Here is a 21,009-nt window from a genome sequence, read left to right as displayed (position 1 = left end):
GAAGACGCTGAATATTCCGAGGACTCACCTACTTGCAGGAGACAAAGGGCCACACAGCACAGGGCTCGGATGCCCATGGCAGGATGAGAACAATGTGGAATTGTCCAGACCGGGGCCCCTGTGCAAACGAGCAGAGAAGTGCATTTGGGACGGCTTATCCCCACAAATGTGTTTGTCAGTGACACCACTGAATGAGCCAACCCCCGCCCCCTCCCCCCAGGCCACAACTCAGAAGCTCCCTTCAGAGAAGAAGTCCGCATCTCCAGGAGAGGAATCAGGAGGGACTGAACTCAATTACAATTGATCTAAGATAGAGATTTACCCATCCAGAGGCTCCCTGCAGAAGTTTTGATATTATCAATTCATACTGCCTTCTCTATACAATCTCTTAGCTAGAGCCTGCCAACTATTTCCGTTTGAACCTCAAACTCCAAGTATTTAAAGATGAATTCATTGTCTCGTTGCAAGCCAGCTTCTCTGTGAACCCTCATATTCCTCTCACTGGTGGCTAGATGCTCCTGGTCATATCACACTCCAAATCATCCATCAGTTAGGAGGTGGGCTCTGGGCTCTCCAGGAAAAACAAGAATAGCAACTGCATTGTTAGGGCTTCAGGGACCGAACTGATGCCTGGAGAACTGATTCAATTTGAAAGCTCTTTTTTTTTTTGCAGTGAAAGACCTTTCTGGGTTCATTTATCCTTGAGCACTATTAAATTCTCAAAGCCCATAGCATAGAATTTCCCTCATTTCTCTATCCCCACCATGAAATAAGCAGAGGATTTTCATGTTCTCCTTGCAAATCAAATTCTCTATAGTTGATTTAAATTGTATTCTAACTCCTAGAAAAGCTCAATGTTTTTAAATGAACACTGGGCCCTTTCCCTATAAAAGGGGTCTGCTGCCACAAACCCACTCCCTCTCACGGTTGAGGTTATGAAAAGCTGAGGGAAGCTTTCTGTTTACTGGGTTGTTCAAGCAAGTTATTTGTTGACCAGGAAGAAGGACCAGTTCAAATCCATATTTTGTGATTAGCACAGAGACATACTGTTGAGTCTTCTGAACCCGAGGAGCACATGCCAATTTTAAAGAGAAGATAGTTTACAGGCTGGATTTTGTTACCAGAGGTGCCTGTTTCCCTCGTGGGTTCCATCCCCTGGGTTTCTGTTGGACCCTGAATGTAAAACTGAGGCCGTTATTGTATTTTTATAAAAGGCCATTGTTTGTTCCTTCCTCGTTACCAGGTACCTATAGGCATGGTAGATAGAACGATGACTCCACAAAGAACTCCATGCCTGATCCCTGGAACTGTGGATGTGTCACATTGCGTATCAAGGGGGAAGGAATTCAGGTTCTAAATGGAATTAAGGTTGCTAATCAGCTGACCTTAATATAGGGAGGCTAGACTGGATTTTCCAGGTGGGCCCAATGTAATCACAAGGGCCCTAAAATGTGGAAGAAGAAAGAAGAGTCAGGGTTACAGCGATGCAGCATGAGAAAAGACTGGATCCATCATTGTTGGCTTTGAAGATGGAAGGGCCCACTGGTGGAGAAATCTTGGTGGCCTCTAGAAGCTGAAAAAAGCAAGAAAACAGATTCTCCCCTCCAGCCTCCAGAGGAAGGCAGCCGGGCTGACACCTTGTTTTAACCCACTTAGACCCATTTTGGACTTCTGACCTTCAAAACTGTAAGATAATAAACTTGTATTGTTTTAAGCCACAAAATGTGCGGAAATTTGTTAGAGCAGCAATAAGAATCTAATAAATTACAGTATCCTTGGGACTCATGAGTGAAAGAGGCCGTAGCTAGATACCAGATACAAGGGGGAGACTGAGGTTTAATCACACAGTAAGAACTTGAAATCAGGCCAAGGGAAGCCCAGGCAAAAGACTTCTTATCTCTGCCAGACCACATCTGCTTCCAAGAGACACATCGGAGTCTGACAAAACTCCATCGTGCATCTTCCTGCTGAGAGCAAAAGTTCTTGGGGAGAAATTCTGTTGTTCTGATCCGCCCCAGTCCCTGCCTGACACATGGATTTGCTGGTGGTATCACTGTGGTTGTCAGCTCCCTGGGGCCAGGGTCCCTCTGATGAGGTCCAGGGTAGCACCTGCTGTTCTCCCGGCCCTACCCTCTAAGTACAGCAGAGCCGGTGGGCTGGCCTGGGCTGGTTTGGTTCAGGCTCACTAGGCTGCTCTGACCCTCAAACTGCTTCTCTGCTCTTCCCAACCCAGAACGTGCAAGCTTCACCACCCAGCTCCTTGTGCAGCCATGTCTTAAGCAAACTTGGAGGAATGCCCACTGCAAGCATACCTACCATTCAAAGCCGGCTCAGAGCTCCAGTCAGAGCAAAACCCACCTACACAGCAGAGGAAGAAGGGTTGGTCTCTATTTCCTTCATTCTCAGCCATTATTCAAGACACCTGCAACTCCCTAACTCTAAACCCAACCCTATGGTTTCCCTTAATGCCATCCTTCCAGGCCACATAGATGCTAGATGACAATGAAGCCACAGTGTCTCCTAGTGGCCGGTGGGCAGAAGCAACACAAATATGCTGTCTGCCCAGCACATAAGGGGGGTTGTGTGTTGTTCCATTGAGTACAGGGGGTGTGGGTATTATGATTTGTTGGTGTTAGAGGGTCAATAAATAATATTGACTTATTATGGCTTAAGACGGAACCACCTGTGAGTTAGACATCAGAGTCAGGCAGAGATAATAACATCAGTTTTGATATTGGTAAATAACAGGGCTCAGATGTGAAACCAAATGGGCTGGTTAACACTATGCTGAATCAGAATTTAACTCACTTTCTCTCCCCTCCAAACTACAGGCCGACCCTCTATGGATAAGAAAGTTCTCCACTATTCTTAGTGCATGTTGAGAAAACACCAAAGAATCTATCTCTTTTCTCTGTAGCCAGGAACAAGGCAAGAAGATGAGAGACTAAAGAAGATAAAGAGATTAAGTAAGACAATCTATTTCCCTTCCCATAGAGAAGATTCAGCAAGGAATAGGAAGATTAGAACAGGAGGATTACTTTAGGGAAGTCCCCGAAAATGGGAAATGTCAAATAAAGTGTTGTCCTAGGAAACTGGGCTTAAGGGGAGAAGAAAGATAGACACGTCAGTTATTCTTCCCAATTCCAACAATTGCTCCTTGAGGATACTCGCAGAAAAACAGCACAGATGTGTCCTGACAGCATAGCAATTAAACACATTCCAAGTCCGTTCTGTACTCTGTGATCAAGTCTACATAGTCACTTCCTATTTCATTTCCCATCCTGCCACATGGTCCAATGGAACATCAGAGGTTATGCAATGAAAGTAAAAAAAAAAAAAAAGAAAAATTTAAAACTCCAATAATAAAAATGACAAAAACAAATAGATGTCTCAATTTGATTATAAATACCCTTTAAGTTTTTAAAAGAAATACTTTGGTTGAAATTAAAGTTCAAGTGTAACATCTCTATGTCGTTTAAGTTAAATATCAAAGAAATCTCAGACTAAGAATCTAACATTAATTGGTTTTTTATTTAAAATTCCAAATAAAATTCTTTTGACTTTAATTCCAGTAATTATAAATGAGAGCACTCAAGTTAACCCTTCTTTGTTGTCTAAATAGTTGGGTTAAAAAAAACATCAAAAACTTCAGTTAATTAAAGTCTAAAATATAGTGAGGGATTCTTGGCTGGAATCTTGGAGAGGTGAGCATCTAAGGAGGGGAGCATAGCGGTCCTCTTGCCCTTAAGGACATTTGCCTTCCCTGACTCAGTGCTCGTGAAACTGACCTACAGTCCAGGGGGACAACAGTAAAAGACCAGAATGTACCAAATGTGGGACGTTGAGAAACTCAACGTTCTCTCTTGGTGATCCAGGACACCTCAAACCTTGAATTCCAAATCAGGTAGCCCCGGACTGTTTATACCCCACACAGTTGGCAGAAGCAAAAGTTTCTCTGGTCGATGATCTGTCCATCTTAGATGAAAATTATTCCTACAAATCTAGTGCCTGGCACAAAGTCAAAGATAAACAGATTCATGAAGAGAAATACAAACACCATAAAAATACAAACATCATGACTGAGAAGCAGCAGAGAAAGAAAATCAACAAAAATAGTCCCACAAAGATCTCAGATGTGAAAATTACCAGACACACCCTAAAACAACTCTGTCTCCTATGTTTAAAGAGATAAGATATAATCTTGGAAAATGTCATTAGAGAATTAGTGACATAGGAGATTGGAAAAAGAACCAAATAAAAATGCTGGTGAGGAGATGGTCATCAATGACTGAGGTTTCATCAGACAAGTCAGCTGGATCAAGATATGGGCAGAGCAGTCGAGGAGATATGCTTTGAGTGAATGGACGTATATTATGACTTGCAGTCTTGGTTGGTTAAAGAGAGAAGTGAAACCAGCAGAGACTGAGGGGCAGTGAGCATGCCTTTAGGAGAATCTCAGTAAGCTGCTTTCCAAATAGTTCCAACCAATGCTTCAGAAAGATTTCTAGAATTATCTTAGAGAATCCAGGCAGAAGTTAGGGTAGAGGATACATTATCAGAGGGAGCAATTGGATCGGGGGTAATTGATTGTTTTAGAAGTTCTTACTAAGGAATATTTTAATGTACTAAGGAACTATTTTAATGTACTAAGGCAAACAGCTGGAAATATCCTCAACATGCAGTGTTCAGCTGTGTTGGTTACAGTAACAAACTCCAGAGTAAGAATTTGTTTTGAGCTAAGATTTGAGACTGGTTGCCAGGATACCCATTTGTGTATATTTCTTTGAGGTTGGAAAAGGGCTGAATAAAATAGCTAAAATTATCATCACCACCACCAACATCATTATTATCAACACATTTCCATAAAAATTGGAAAAAGGTGTTTTCCAACCACATACTCTGTGTTGAGACTTTGTTGCCTAAAACTTCCTAAGTAAAAGCAGAGAGAGAAGGAAATCAACTTGAATCATTCAGATGGTGAAAAAAACATCAGCGAGCCTGCTGTTTGCTACACTCATAGAATCGCCATCTGTATTATTCAAGTTTATTGGAGATGTTTTGTGACTGCATATTTTTATAGGAGAAAAACCATCACTAGCCCCCGAGGGCTGAGTCTGTGACAAGTACTTTCAGTTTGGGATTCTTGAGTTTTCACCACAGAACACTTCTAATCCCTGAGTCATAATTATTTTCAAACAACAATTTCGGCTCTCATGTTTTAAGAGATAATGTGTGTCCTCCATTTATATGCATCACAGCTTATCTCTGCAAACCCACTTCTTCCCCTTGCATAATGAGGAGTAAGGGGAGGGCTGTCTGGAGCCGCCGTGAGCAACACAGAGAGGGAGAATCATGAAGTTTGTGCACAGGCAGGAAGGGTCTCTGCAAGGCTGTGGCCAAGCTGCTGCCACAGAAACACACAGCCGAGTCGCCCAGCTCTGCAGGCTGGATCTTGAGAGTGGAGTCTGTTCCTTGGGGCCTCTCTGCAGAAAATCGATTCTGAGGCAACTACAAAACATTTATTTCAGCCTCTTCCTCAAAGAGAATCAGTAGCTCCAGACCCCTTGTAAAGGATACTGTGGCCTGAAATAGGATCACATCACCAAGCCATGGCCTGTCTTTTCTCTGTGATCTTGTGCCTGGGGGATTGGGCGACTCCACCTTCTGTGAGTTCTGTATCAGGAAAAGACAGAATTTGAAAATGGAAAGAGGAGATGATTGAAATAATCACTGGAAAGAGAAAACGCAGAGAGAGCTTGGTGTTCTCAGGACTTACAATTGTACGTTATGTAACAATTATGCCCCCCACCAGGAGACAGAGGGTTTCGCTCAGCAGAGGAGCCTGGAGCCCATGGCAGGGTCAGGGCGGCAGTGGGAGGTTCACCAGCTCAGGGTCCTTGTGAGCATGAGCAGAGGAGGAGGGGCGTCCTTGTCCCCACTGGCAATTCCCATGGTGACATCACTGTCTCTGCAAATGCCCATCGTCTTAGAAACCAACTGTTATTAACTAAAACGTATCTAGACGTTTGTTGAACATGTTCATAGACTGCATGTGAATTCATCCAACTGTCCTCACACATCGTTCCAGGGCTGAGTGATTGGATCTCCCATCACCATCTTCTAACTCTCTGCTGGATGTTTCTACTTGGATGTGTCAAAGGCGACTCACGTTTGACATATCAGTTAATAACCTTTTTGTGTTATCTGTAATTATCCTTTTCTTTGGAGGTGTCTCTTTTACCAGGTTCTCTATTTTCCCAATCAGATGAGCTTAGACAAGGTAAAGCCGGAGTAATTGCCACCGCTTTATCCTAGAAGCACAGTGAACTAACTGACACAATTGAAGGTAGAGGGATAAAATGATGCCCTGAGTGTAGATTTGAGCTGGAAGCTTTTATTCTGTCTGAAGGTCAAAGACCAGTTCCCTCTTTGCTTTCACTCATCTGCATGATGCATTCAGAGAACTCTCTTATCCCTGAAAATACCAGGATGGATACAGTAACAGTAAATACAAAATTGAACTGACCTTCTGGAATCTTAAAAAACATAGCATAACATACAATTGAATTTCACTGGTTAGTATCTGACTTTTTTTTTTTAACAGGTCAACATTTGTTCTGAAACATTTCTTTTCATTGTCTGAGTGGTGAGGTAGAAAGGGTTAGAGGACTGGAGAAGGCCCCAAGAGTTGGTATGAAACACGAAAACAAGGAAATGTGTGTCAGAGAGGTGGAAACAGTAGAGTCGTGTTCTCAGAGATAATCTTCTGAATACCCACAATGTAGGGCTTACATGCCAACGCTATCAAGTTAAGACCCACAGATGTAGAACTATCAGAACCATCCGTTTCCCTCGTAAATTCTCTATTATTGAGATAGAAAAGCTGCTGGTCTGAGTCCAACTTATGTTGGTACCAGTTAATCATCCCATGATAGGAAGTTTCTTCACTTTGAGGTGTCACTACTTGTCCCATCCTTGTGCCCAGGGGTTAAAAGTTCTGAGCGATGGCAGCGTTCAGGGTGGCAGGAGACAGGGCTGATCAGGCTACATACAAAATGCTTGCAGTTGAGGCTTGCCCATTCCAGAGGAGAAATCCCTGCTGCGTTCCCGGGCCTCACCTGCTTCCTGGGCAGCACTGAACAAATCCAAAACAAAATCCAGGCAGGGATGGGGCATCTTACTGCTCAAGGGAGGAAAGGCAGGAGTTCTGGGAGATCTGATACTTATTAAGGATATTTGCAGTGTCTTAGCCAGTAATTTGAGACTAGCCTAGACAAGGTCTAGAATTATCTACTCTCCTCCCCTGCATTTCCCTTACATCATCCTATACAGCATCTAGGACACACAACTAGTGGGGGTTAAGTTTGGGGTACAGGTGTATATCTAGAGTTTCTCTGATGGTCTCCCAAGGCAGATGTTTTCAATCTCATGGGTCCCTGAGAATTCGGCCGGCTCCTGGCTCTTCTTTGTCTACACCCCCAGCAGGGTCAGAAGATTCTCCACTCGGTGATTTGCTCCGTTTTTACGGTACAGGTTCACTGCTAAGCAGAACCCACCTGCATCCATAAGGGAAGAAGAGTCTCCATTTAATTCCTCACATTCCACTGGCCACTCACATCTGCAAACCAGATGCTGGATGCAAGGATGAAGTTGCACTTTTCCTGCCTCAATTTCTAAGGCAGAACTAAGCCCTGTTTCAAAAACATCTACAAATTTAATGTGATCCCTATCAAATTACCCATGACATTTTTCATAGAACTAGAACAAATAATCCTAAAATTCGTATGGAAACACAAAAGACCCAGAATTGCCAAAGCAATCCTGAGAAAAAAGAACAAAGCAGGAGGCATAACCCTCCCAGACTTCAGACAATACCACAAAGCTATAGTAATAAAAACAGCATGGTATCAGCAACAAAACAGATAAATGGATCAATGGATCAGAATAGAGAGACCAGAAATAAACACGCACACCTACAGTCAATTAGTCTTCGACAAAGGAGGGAAGAATATCCAACGGAGAAAAGACAGTCTCTTCAGCAAGTGGTGTTGGGAAATCTGGACAGCTACATGTAAACCAATGAAGTTAGAACATACCCTCACTCCATACACAAAAATAAACTCAAGGGCTTCCCTGGTGGCACAGTGGTTAAGAATCTGCCTGCCAATGCAGGGGACATGGGTTTGAGCCCTGGTCTGGGAAGATCCCACATGCCGCAGAGCAACTAAGCCCATGCACCACAACTACTGAGCTTGCACTCTAGAGCCTGCGAGCCAAAACTACTGAACCTACGTGCCACAACTACTGAAGCCCAGGCACCTAGAGCCTGTGCTCTGCAACAAGAGAAGCCACCACAATGAGAGGCCTGTGCACCTCAACAAAGAGTAGCCCCTGCTCGCCACAACTAGGGAAAGCCTGTGCGCAACAACAAAGACCCAACACAGCCAAAAATAAATAAATTAAATAAATAAATTTTAAAAAAAATTCAACCTCCCCCAAAATAAATAAATAAACCCAAAATGGCTTAAAGATTTAAATGTAGGACATGACACCATAAAACTCCTAGAAGAGAACATAGGCAAAACATTCTCTGACATAAATTGTACCAAAGTTTTCTTATGTCAGTCTCCCAAGGCAATAGAAATAAAAGCAAAAATAAACAAATGGGACCTAATCAAACTTATAAGCTTTTGGCATTTTCTCACCTCCTGAGATGGCCCACACTCTGTCTGTGGAGTGTGTTTCTCCCTAAATAAATCCACTTCTTACCTAAAAACAAACAAACAAACAAAAAACCAACTTATAAGCTTTTGCACAGCAAAGGAAACCATAAACAAAATGTAAAGACAACCTACGGACTGGGAGAAAATATTTGCAAATGATGCGATTGACAAGCTCTTAATTTCCAAAATATACAAATAGCTCATACAACTCAATAACAAAAACCAAACAAACAAATCAAAAAATGGGCAGAAGTCCTAAATAGCCATTTCTCCAAAGAAGACATAGAGATGGCCAATAGGCATATGAAAAGATGTTCAACATCACTAATTATTACAGAAATGTAAATCAAAACTACAATGAGGTACTACCTCACACTGGTCAGAACGGCCATCATTAAATAGTCTACAAATAACAAATGCTGAAGAGAGTGTGGAGAAAAGAGAACCCTCCTACACTGTTGGTGAGAATGTAAATTGGTGCAGCCATTATGGAAAACAGTATGGAGGTTCTTCAATAAACTAAAAATAGAGTTGCCATATGATCCAGCAATCCCACTTCTGGGCATATACCCAGACAAAACTATAATTCAAAAATATACATGGGCCCCTATGTTCATAGCAGCACTATTTACAATAGCCAAGACATGGAATTAACCTAAATGTCCATTGACAGATGAATGAATAAAGAAGATGTGGTGCATATACACAATGGAATACTACTCAGCCATTAAGAAAGAATGAAATAATGCCATTTGCAGCAACATGGATGGACCTAGAGATTATCATACTAAGTGAATAAGTCAGAAAGAGAAAGACAAATACCATATGATATCAATTATATGTGGAATCTAAAATATGACACAAATGAACTTATTGACAAAACAGAAACAGACTCACAGACATAGAAAACAGACTTGTGGTTGCCAAGGGGGAGGGTGGGTAGAGGAGGGATAGATTGGGAGTCTGGGATTAGCAGACTCAAACTATTGTATATAGAAAGGATAAACAACACGGTCCTACTGTATAGTACAGGACACTATATTCAATATCTTGTAATAAACCATAAGGGAAAACAACATGAAAAAGAACATACATATGTAACTGAATCACTTTGCTGTACACCAGAAACTAATACAACATTGTAAATCAACTATGCTTCAATAAATAAATACATACATAAATAATTTAATTAATTAGTTATTTAATTAAATACAAAAAAATCCCCATCTGCTTCTCCATCCAAAACCAATGCCTTCCGATGGCCGGTGGCTTGGGGTCACTGAGGCCCTTCATCCAATGGCCCAGGGAGCCTGGTGCAACTTGTACACTATTTGCACTAGAACTGGGGCTGACACCAGGCAGTGTTTGTGAAGGTAGGTCCTCCCGGCTCCTTCTGTTCCTCCTGTTTCCTCATTATGCTAATACATACTGTCCAACTACAACTTGGGATAAATACTACTTTTCCTCCATTTCCACTCAGTCAACTTCCCAAAGTTTGTGAGTGTTTGACTATCCTTTAGAACACTCAGCCTCTCTTGACACAGAGAAAATGGTCCTGTGAGGCTGTTATATAAAGACAGTGAAAGGAACCTAAGTAATTTGAGTATTTTGGTAATTTATCCAGAAGTGCTGTTGTCAGAGTATATCCCACAAAATGTTCTCTGATATAGCTGTAATTTTCTTTCATTTATTTTATTTTTGGCTGTGTTGGGTCTTCGTCGCTGCGCACAGGCTTTTCTCTGGTTGCGGCGAGCGGGGGCTACTCTTCGTTGCGGTGCGCGGGCTTCTCATTGCGGTGGCTTCTCTTGTTGCGGAGCACAGACTCTAGGCACGCAGGCTTCAGTAGTTAATGCACACAGGCTCAGTAGTTATGGCTCGCGGGGTCTAGAGTGCAGGCTCAGTAGTTGTAGCGCACGGGCTTAGTTGTTCCGCGGCATGTGGGATCTTCCCAGACCAGGGCTTGAACCTGTGTCCTCTGCATTGGCAGGCGGATTCTTAACCACTGTGCCACCAGGGAAGCCCTGTAATTTTCTTTTCTAGTGTAAGAGAGTTTCCAGTAATCGGTACTTTTACTCAAATTTCAGACTATCACTCTTTTGAAAATTTTCCAGTCTGGTAAGTTTGAGGTCGTAACTTACTGTTTCAGTTTGCAATAGTTTGACTCTAAGTAAGGTTGCGAATGTATTCACATGTTTAGTGAGAATTCATGTTACCTAGAATTACCTAGATTAAGTACTGCCATTTTTACTGGGTCGTCTTTTCCTTATTAAGTAATAAGAATTATTTATTCATTTTCGATACTAACTCCAATAGACAAGGTCAGCTATGCTACAGAAAATAAAACAAACCTTAAAATCCCAGTGGTTTAACTCTAGAACATTCTCTTCCCCATGACCATGCAGTCCAGTGTGGCATGAACAGCTTCTTTCTGTGGTTGTCCAGCAAATTATGATCCAGGGAGGCAGGCTGCTTCCACCGTTTAATTAGCCAGCCTCTACTGGGGACCTTCCAAGTTCCCCAAAGCATGGCAAAAGAGAGTTGAAGCGTGCCCATGCAGAAAGAAGCTAATACAGCAGGTCTGAGACTGCTGTGTCTAGAAAGCCTGCTTGCAAGTCTGGCCTTTGGCTGGCATCTGGGAACTTGGCTGGTGAACAGCTATCTATATTGATAGAAAGTTTTCTTGAGAAGAGTATTTCACGGTGCCTGGACCATTGGTGTGAACGACATAGTTTACGCTGAACACTGGACTTCCTTCTGGGAGACTAGATTTTCCATTCGTGATAGGCAGTGGGTGCCTATGGGATCAGCTCCCAGTAAAACCTTGGGCACTGAGTCCTCGGTGGGCTCCCTTGGCAGAAATATCATACGCACGTTGCTGCATTTTTCTTGCTGGGGGAAGTGTGAGCTCTGTGTGAGCCCTCCCAGGAGGAAGACAGCGTAAGGAAGCCTGTGTACGGATGGATTCTTCCAGACTCCATGTCTTTTTCCCTTACGATCTGCCACTGAATATCTCCTTGGTCACTAATAAATCTTAGCCATGACTACAACTCTATGCCATATCCCGTGAGTCCTTTTAGCAAATCTCCAAATGGGAGGATACTTGGAGACCCCATCAAAGTGCCACAGAACATTATAAAGGGCATGGCTTGAAACTGGCTTACATAATTTTCACGCACATCCCATTGCTTAGAACCTAGTCTTAGGTTCCCAATCCTCCAACTATAGTGATGTTGGAATCACATCGGAGCCACAGGAATTTGGTGAGCACGAACGGTCTCTGTCACACTGATTCTTTATCATCTGTCTGCAGTCTTCATGTCTTTTCCCAGTCTGTGGCTTACCTTTTCATTTTTTACAGTGTGTTCTGATGTACAAGAGTTTAATTGAATGCAACTCACATTATAAATATTTTCTTGGTAGTTTGTGTTCTTTTGTGTCTCCATTTAAAAAAAAAAAAAAACCCTTCCTCAGATGAATGCCCCAGAATATTTTTTCTTAATTTCTCCTAGTAAAATTTAATTTTGCTCTTCACAATTGATTAAGTATACCTGAAATAGATTTTCATGTAAAGAATGAAGTAGAGAGTTAGAAAGAAGAGGGAGGGATATATGTTTAGTGAGAGAGAAATAGCCTATAGAAATAGCCTTAGGATGGCAAAGAACGTGGCACAGAAGAGGAAAAAACTAAATGTGGATGCATGTGGCTGGAGCAGGGAAAGTCAGGGGAAACTTGTGCAAGACGATAGTGAGGGACAGACAGAAGGCAAATCTTATAGGCCCTTGTAGGGCTATTGCCCAGTAGAAGAAAGGCAGCCAGGAGCAGAGACCATGTGAGTGAAAATTTCTTTTTTTCTTTAATATGTATTTATTTATTTCTGGTTGCGTCATGTCTTGGTTGCAGCATGTGGGATCTTTCGTTACGGCGCATGGGCTCTCTAGCTGTGACGCACAGGCTTAGTTGCTCCGCGGCATGTGGGATCTTAGTTCCCCGACCAGAGATTGAACCCGTATCCCTTGCATTAGAAGGCAGATTCTTAACCTCTGGACCACCAGGGAAGTCCCAGTGAGTGAAGGTTTCTGACTTGTAAGGTGAAGGATAGTAGAGGATGGGGTACGCAGTAGATGAAGACGTCACAAAGCTCACAGGGGAGAGAAAGATGTGGGCCTTCGAGATTATCAAGGGGATCTTCACGTATCTCAACTAAAGATGCGTTTTCCTTTCTGCAAGCAGAGGGGACCTCAGAAGAGAGAACCAGCTAGCTATAGTGTCGAGTTGACCTGCAGTCCGGCTAAGACTGGCATGGGGCAGACTTCAGCACTGAGAGTCACACTGCCCACTGCCGTCCAGCCCCCATGCTGGCAAGAACTCTGTGCCTTTGATGGAGACAGGGGCTTCTGAGGGTTTGGGCCAGACCTCACGTGTGCAGGCGACCCTCAGTCTTTCTAGCTACGCTTTATGTGCAGAGAGGAAGCAGCTGTGTGGTGCTGTGGAGTCACTGCTGGCACAGAAGTACACAGATGTCCGGGAGGGGATAACAGACTCCAGGGTCAGGGGGAAATCCTCTGTTTTTGATCTCGAGACGTTGTACCCGTCAGGGATTTCTCCTTTCTCAATGATGCCAACACCATAGGAGTAATGGATCAGCCTCAGCCCATGTCCCAGGTCTTGTCGGTACCAGTACATATAGTCATGGCTATCAGTCTGGTGACATTCCAGAGTCACTGTCTCTCCTGTCACCGTGATCTTGTATCTTGGTTCCTGGGTGATCCCGGCCTCCACAGGTCCTGTAATAGACAGAGCTGATGTCATCCCAAGAGGAAGGCTAGTATTGAGGTCTTGAGAATTCCAGGGACGGGAGCCCACCTGTACTCACCAGCCCACAGAAGATAAAGAGCCACACAGAAGAAGAGCCTGGTGACCCTTTCCGGTCCTGGACAGAAGCTCATGTCATCCAGTTTTGTTTTGGGGAAACAGAACTTGGGCTCTTGGGAAATCCTTGGCCGTCCAGTGGTTAGGACTCAGCACTTTCACTGCCGTGGTGTGCCTGGGCTCGACCCCTGGTCTGGGAACTAAGCTCCCACAAGCCTCGAGGCCCGGCCAAAACAAAGACTTGGGCTCTCAGTAACTCAGTGATGTCACTGTCCTTGACACATGCTTGAGCTGCAGAGCTCAGCTGCCACAGCCCTTCCCACAGGAACAAGTCAATAATACATATAAAGTTGAACAGCTCAGAACAGGAAGAATTAGTAAGTCTGCTTTAAAAAGAAATCTTATGTCTCTACGCTTTTTCCCTGCCTTTTAGTAAGGAAATTTTTTCTTCTCTGCATAATAAAATTCCTTATTTGGACGCTGTTAAAATTTTTCATATTTCTGTAGACTAAGAAATATTCTCATGGCAGTCCTGGTACTTTTGTGACTTCTCTGCTCAAAATTTTACTAGTTTTTTTCCCTTTGCCTAAACTCTGGATAATTGACTATCAGCCAACAGTGATCTTTTCATTTAAAAAGAACTACCTGATATCCAGAATGTTTTCAGTCTCAAGGTCAAAGTCATTGGAATTTGAAGAATTGTTTACATTGGGAACCCCACTATCCGTGCTCAGGTCTCTATATCCTTGGGGATAAGAGTCCTCCCTTTTTTTCCAATGAGGCCATGGAGGACTAGACCACTTACCCCCGTGACCGTGCTTTCTGTGAAAAAGAAAGGAGGCGCATTAGCAATGAGGATGAGAGACCCATCCAGAGGTACACATGCGTGATGCCTCCAGGGTCACAGGGAAATGTTCTGTCTCCATTTGGAAGGTCTCATACACACCAAATGAGAGAATATTGATTGAATCATATTTTATTATATTGAATCATAAATTGCTGTAGTGCAAGACTTACAGCTAGACAATATCAGGGCATACTGTCATTTCAAACATAGGTCATGTGAGTGTGTGTGGCTCCCCTATTTCTGTGATTATATATCTCCATGTTATCTGGATGGGTAATTCGTATAATCACACAATAGTGAGAAAGGATATGGAATCCAAAATCAGAGACAAGAAGGAGGCTGACATAGCACTGCATGGAAATGCTTGTGACTGGGGTCTGGCAAACTTGGGGAAGGGCTTTCCCATCTATGCCCAGGACCCACGTTGTCCCAGGGACCAAGAGCCTCACAGCAAAGCAGCCTACTGACTATGGCTGGGTGTGTGCAAAAAAAGGGAGTTTTTCAGCGAGGACTCACATTCTTTGGGGTAGGGTGCATGGAGTCCTAGGAAGCCGAGGATTGTTCTCATGCTAAGGTATGATCTACCTATAATATTAATATTCTCAACAATACTCTAATTTTTTTAGGGAAATAAGTATTTACCAGGAATATTTCCTTTTTATTTTTAAATTAATTATCAAGTCACAAATTCGGTGTTTCTGAAAACATACACCTCATCTAGAAGCTTTGTCTGTTTTTTGGTTTTTAGGTTTTTTTGTTTGTTTTCTTTGTTTTTGCACTGGTGTTTCTAGGCACCTGGAACAGTCTAGAACAGTATCTACACACAGTAAGTAGTGAAGAATAGACTGGCCATGAAGTCAGTGAAGAATAAAATAACTTCAGGCCTTCTCAATTGCACAGAAACTTTCCAATACTTTAAAATTTTTTTTCTATTCTCTTTTTCAAAGAACACCCTAACATTTGATAAGGTTTAGGCCGCACCAAAACCTGGATCTACTCTGCATTCAATAAGTGTTTGTTGAATGACTGAAGAAAAAAAATGATTATCTGAGTCCAGGCCGACTCTACGTTCGTAAACATAACTCTAGTCTATTCAGTTGCAAATATCAATAGGTTCAGAGCTTTAAGGCAGCAGAGACCATGTAAGTCTGTTGGGAATTCAAAATAAACCAAAATGAATTGAGAAAGGTTCATTCATATATGTTATGTAAGATTTTTTGAATGACTGAATGGCAGTATGAAGAAAAGAAAAATGGTGGTCTCTTCCAAAGAGAAGGGTCTTCTTTTTTATTTATTTATTTATTTATTTATTTATTTATTTATTTTATTTTTGGCTGCGTTGGGTCTTCGTTGCTGTGCGCGGGCTTTCTCTAGTTGCGGTGAGCGGGGGCTACTCTTTGTTGTGGTGCATGGCTTCTCGTTGCGGTGGCTTCTTTTGTTGCAGAGCACAGGCTCTAGGCACGTGGGCTTCAGTAGTTGTGGCACGCAGGCTCAGTAGTTGTGGCTCGTGGGCTTAGTTGTTCTGCAGCACGTGGGATTTTCCCGGACCAGGGCTCAAACCTGTGTCCCCTGCATTGGCAGGCGGATTCTTAACCACTGGGTCATCAAGGAAGCCCGAGAAGGGTCTTCTGATGTGACATCATTCCATCACTGTCAGAGAGCAGGGAGAATGAAGCAGGGAAGGAGAAAACCAGGATAAGGCACCATAGTGAAATTATGCTGGGGCAACGGAGATGGATTCCTTTGGGACCTTCTGAGAAGCCCAGGATATGCCTCTCTGAATTATTTCTGAATGCTGACTCTGGAGCTTTTGTCCCCTGGTTCCTGGCCCACAAGGAGCTTTAGCACCCCTTCAGCTCTGGCTGCCCTGTATACAGGCCAAGGGGGCTCCTATGACATCACAGAAGACCCTGGGGCAGAAAGCAGAGGGAACCCCAGCATGCATGTGAAGGGGAGCTGTCAGCATGGGGCAAATGGACGTAGGCTTGCACATAACCCTTAACCGCGGTCAAGGATGAAATCAGAGGTGGGCTGAGGATGTGATGGAAAGGCCTAGAGGCTCCTTGATGGCCGCTCTTCAAGTGAAAGTGTCCCTTCTTCTAGCAGATCTTTCGTGTGACTACTAATGGCTTGGAAGCCGGAATTTTCTGGAAGCACCACACCTTCTTGCATATCAGACTTAATATCAAACAGGAAGGGCTGATCTGAGTCCCATTTTCATTTTCCCTTAAGAGGCAACTCTTTGTGGTTAGTTTCACATAATAAATTATCAGGCAACTGTATTTGCATTTCAGATGACTTTGCGTCTGGAACACAGGTGACTCAGGCAAAAGTAATCCGTGCCTGCCTTTGATCCCAGAATTGCACACAGTCAATAATTGTGCTAGACCACAGTTGTGTCAGAGAGTTAACAGGGAACTAAGATATCTTAAGCCTGTACTTTGTATTATGCAATTTGTTTCGTTTTCTTGCATAAAATCTCGCAAAACAGGTATCATTGGTCTCAGTTTACAAATGGGAAAACTCAGCCAGATCTTTGCCAAGTCACCAGCTCAAGGCAGGTCGGAATAGTCCAAGGCAAAACAGACCAAGGTCTCTGAAGTCAGAACTCTTTTCTCTTTAGCCTCCCAGGTGAAAGATGTTGTGATGATAACTTGTGTCAGAGTCAGTGTTTCTGAAAGGGACTTTTGGGTCAGTGTTCCGATTCTGAAGATGTCCACCTCTACCAAAACGCAGAAGGGAAGCTAAAGCGTGGGTGGGTTTGGGTCCCAGTTCTGAGATTTGTTAGCTGTGCCTGCTTTAGCAAGTTATCTAAACTCTCCAGCAATCAGTTTTTTCACCTGTAACGTGGATACAGCGCTCTATCTCACATGGTTCTTAAAGAAAACTAATCGAAATAACGTACTTAAGTATATGGCACAGAGAAAATGAACGATAAATAAAGGAATTTTCTATAACTTCACCTAAAAAGAGTAGAATGAAAGCAGTCTGCGTTCACTAGTAAACTTGTGCCCACCGTCTGTGAATGGCTACACCGTGCATTTAATAGCTGTGACCCTCAGCTGTTTTCTGCAGTTACTGACCTGGGCAGAAGTAGTAATTTCACATTTTTTGATTGAAAGTGGTCAGACTGAGAGAAAGCTGCAGCCTTTGGGGACCCACCCTCCTCCAAACCCACAATGGGATATCATGGTCCCACCCCATATGGAACTATGACAGGACAAACACATTCCCTGGCTTGAAGTCATAGGTCCTAGAAGCTGGCAGGCTGTAAGCTTATAGTAACAACACACCATGATGTGTGACCTTCCACTACAGCTCAGCCAGTCTTGAGATGGAAGAGACAGTGCTCTGTTACATTTTATTGACCAAGGCCCGGGAAACCCCATGGAATTTTAGGAGAATACTGATTTTGGAAGCATGAAGATGTAGGTTGGGTCCTGCCTCTGATACTTTAGATAGAAAATATTTGGAAAGTCCATGACCGCCAGCTTGCTGTCTATAATACGGTGTACTGAGAACTTTCCTATCTACAGAGTGGACATACCCGTGCCTATCTTACATTAAAACACAGAGTGAATACCTCCGCTCTGGCACAGAGGAGGAGCTCCTGTTCTTTGCTAGGACCGGTGAGAATATTCAGGGAACCTGGGGCCTGAACATTCAGGAGTGCTCTGGCTTGAGCTCAGCAGGGCGGAGAGCGTGTTAGAAAAGAACTAGAAACATCCCTGGAACTTAGCTAAGGCCCCCCTCCCTCTCCGCATTATATGTGAAGCTGGGCCAGGAAGGGTGGTGTACAGAAAGGCAGGAACTCTGCAGGGCTATGCTAAGCTGCAGACACAGAGGTACGAGGCTGTGTCTCCCAGCTCTGAGGAGCTCACGTTCAGCTCAGAGGTGTGGTCACTGAATTGCTGAGCTGAGACGTGATCAGGGATGTTTCCTTTGTCTCTCTTGTGACTTCCCATAATACTAAGGAGGACGGGGGGCCCTGTCCCAGAGCCCGCTAGTACCAGTGTACACTGCTGTGTCCGGAGATCGGAGAGCAGTTGAGAACGGTCTCCCGCCACTGCCTCTGATTAGGTACCTTGGGGCTGGATGATTCCAGCCCCACTGAGCCCGTGGAGGCAGGAGAAAGAAGCTGGACACCTGGCTCAGGAAGGGGTCTGATACTAGCAACAGTCAAAGCTTTGGGGTCCAGGGCTGTCCCACCTGAGCTCAGGACTCATCTGCCCCAGGAGACAGTGGGCCACACAGCCAAGAAGCCGAGTGCCCCAGGTGACTCAGGCAGTATGAAACTGGTCTTCTCCCTACTCAGGGCTTTGGTTTCCAGGGTGAGAGAGCAGATGTTTGATCCTCCCTTTTCTCTGTACGGAGGGCTTACCTGTGATGTCGCTGTTCTGATGTCCCTGTCCTTGTGGGCTCCCGCAGGCGCCCTGCACTCCCCAGACAGGCTCAGCCGATCCAGGCCTTCCCACCCTGTCTAGTCACCCATGCAGCAAGTGAGGCTGGCTGTGCTGAGCTACGCTGCGCAGGGCTGGGCCAGGTGATCAACCCTCACTGCTTCTCTATTGCCCCAGGGCAGGAGCTCCTTTCTCTACACCTGTCTTGGATTACCCAGGCTGCCCCACTGAAGCCCCATCACACTCTTCACTAAATGTAGCCTCCCAGAGACGCCTTTACTCCCTGCCAGGCGACGTTCACGGTTCCCCGCTGGGACAAACACACCTGCATGTTTGTTAATGCGAGAAGACTGTGATGAGCTCTTCAAATGCCAACACTGACTCTGATTCATCAAGTAATCTCCCTGACGCAGGGACCAAGCCAGGACTCTCTCGCCCTTAACCCCGCCCCCTCCTCCTCTCCCTCCCCCTCTCCCTCCGCCTCCCGGACGCTGCTGACAGAGGCTCGCTCAGTGGATCCACAGTGCCCTCAAGTGGCCAGTTGTGCAGTAGCGCAATTGCCAGAGCCCAGGCAGGCCGAGTACTGCCTAAATTAGGATCGAAATCCGGATCCACCAGGACATGCAGGGCACAGGTCTTGCTGATTTGCTCTTTATCTGTCTCGGGCTCACCCTTAGCACGTGGTAGTGAGGGAGGCATGAAGTAAAGATTTTTCCAAGAGGGAATAAAAATTCTAAACCTTATCAATTAGGGTTCTAGGAAAGAAGATACGGGCCAGTTGCCAGTTGCCCTGGGAAGGGGTGGGACCTCGGGCAAAGCTTTCTCTTTAACCAAAGATAATTCCTGGAGAGACTGACAGTGGAGTTCTATCAGCTAAAACATCTTCCAAGCAGCCAGGGAAAAAAGCCCATCAAGTCCTTGAAGAGGAAACTGCCTCCTTACATATTTTCTCTTATCTGAATATCCTGTTCAAATTTTTTATTTATTTATTTATTTTATTTATTTATTTTTGGCTGCATTGGGTCATTGTATTGGGTCTTAGTATCTGTTGACAAACACAATTTTTAAAATTTTGATAAAGAATAATTTAATTCTTTCTAAAATTAGAACATTTTTCATCCTCTTAGAAATCTTTGCCTACTACAAGGTCATGAAGAGGATCTGCTGTGTTTTCTTTCAGACTTTATACTTCAGAAGCTTTATAGATCATTGGAAATGTTGCTGCAACTCATATTAATTTTTGTTTTTGGCAAGGCGCAGCAAGCCTTCTCTGTAAAGAGTCAGATAGTAAATATGTTTGGTTTTGTGCACGCCATGCAGTTTCTGCCAGAACTACTCAACTCTGCCATTGCGGTGCAAAAGCAGCCAGAGGCAATACGGAGATGATTGAGCTTAGTTTTATTCCAACAAAACTTTACTTACGGATACTGAAATCTGAATTTTGTATAATTATCACCTGGCACAAAATGTTATTCTTTTTATTTTTTAACTATTTAAAAATGTAAAAACCATTGTTAGCTTCTCGGCCATATAAAAACAGGCAGAGGCCATATTTGGCCTCTGGGCCTTAGTTTGCCAACTCCTCGTTCATGGACTGAGATAAAAATTGAGATGCATTATTTTTCCACATGGATATGTATTTTTTTCCAGCACCATTTGTTGAAAAGATTATTTTTCCCCTCTTTATGCTACTTTTACTGTTTGACCTAGGGATTACAATGTGCATCTTTAACTTATCATGGTCTATCTGTAAAAATGTTCTATTAACCATAGGTTTTCCATAAATGCTTTTTATTAGGAAGTTTCCAGTTATTCCTAATTTGCTAATTGTTTTTTTGTCAGGAATGGATGCTGGACTTTATCAAAATTTTTTTGAGCATCTATAGAGATGATCATATGGTTTTCCCTTTATAGTATTTGATATGATAAATTGTAAAGCTATAGTAAATAAAGCAGTGTGCTATTTGTGTAAGAACTGGCAAAACAGACTAACACATACGCAATGACTGATACATGACAAAAGTGAGATCACAAAGCGGTGAGGAAAGTATTACTCTTCAACAAATAATATTGGGTCAATTGGATAACTATATGGAAAACCATAACCTGACCTCTTCCTCATTTCATATACAAAGAACCCTAGTTGAATTACAGAGCTTAATGTAAAAGT

The 21,009-nt window shown here is 43.5% G+C and overlaps 1 long non-coding RNA gene across 1 annotated transcript in view; it reads right to left on the bottom strand.

Annotated features, from left to right (window-relative positions):
• Positions 1-19,280, bottom strand: part of LOC309631598 — a 31,319-nt gene extending 12,039 nt beyond the window's left edge. The window contains exons 1-2 of the long non-coding RNA XR_014246398.1: positions 18,821-19,280; positions 29-16,089 (exon numbers count right to left, since the gene is read on the bottom strand). This is a non-coding gene — a long non-coding RNA (uncharacterized lncRNA). The remainder of the gene's footprint in view (positions 1-28; positions 16,090-18,820) is intronic.
• Between the last annotated feature and the right edge of the window lie 1,729 nt (positions 19,281-21,009).

This window comes from Balaenoptera borealis (genome assembly GCF_965194805.1).
Source record: "Balaenoptera borealis genome assembly, chromosome: 7".
Taxonomy (NCBI): domain Eukaryota; kingdom Metazoa; phylum Chordata; class Mammalia; order Artiodactyla; family Balaenopteridae; genus Balaenoptera; species Balaenoptera borealis.
The sequence above is the reverse complement of the archived record's forward strand: the minus strand, read 5'-3'. Positions and strand labels throughout refer to the sequence as shown.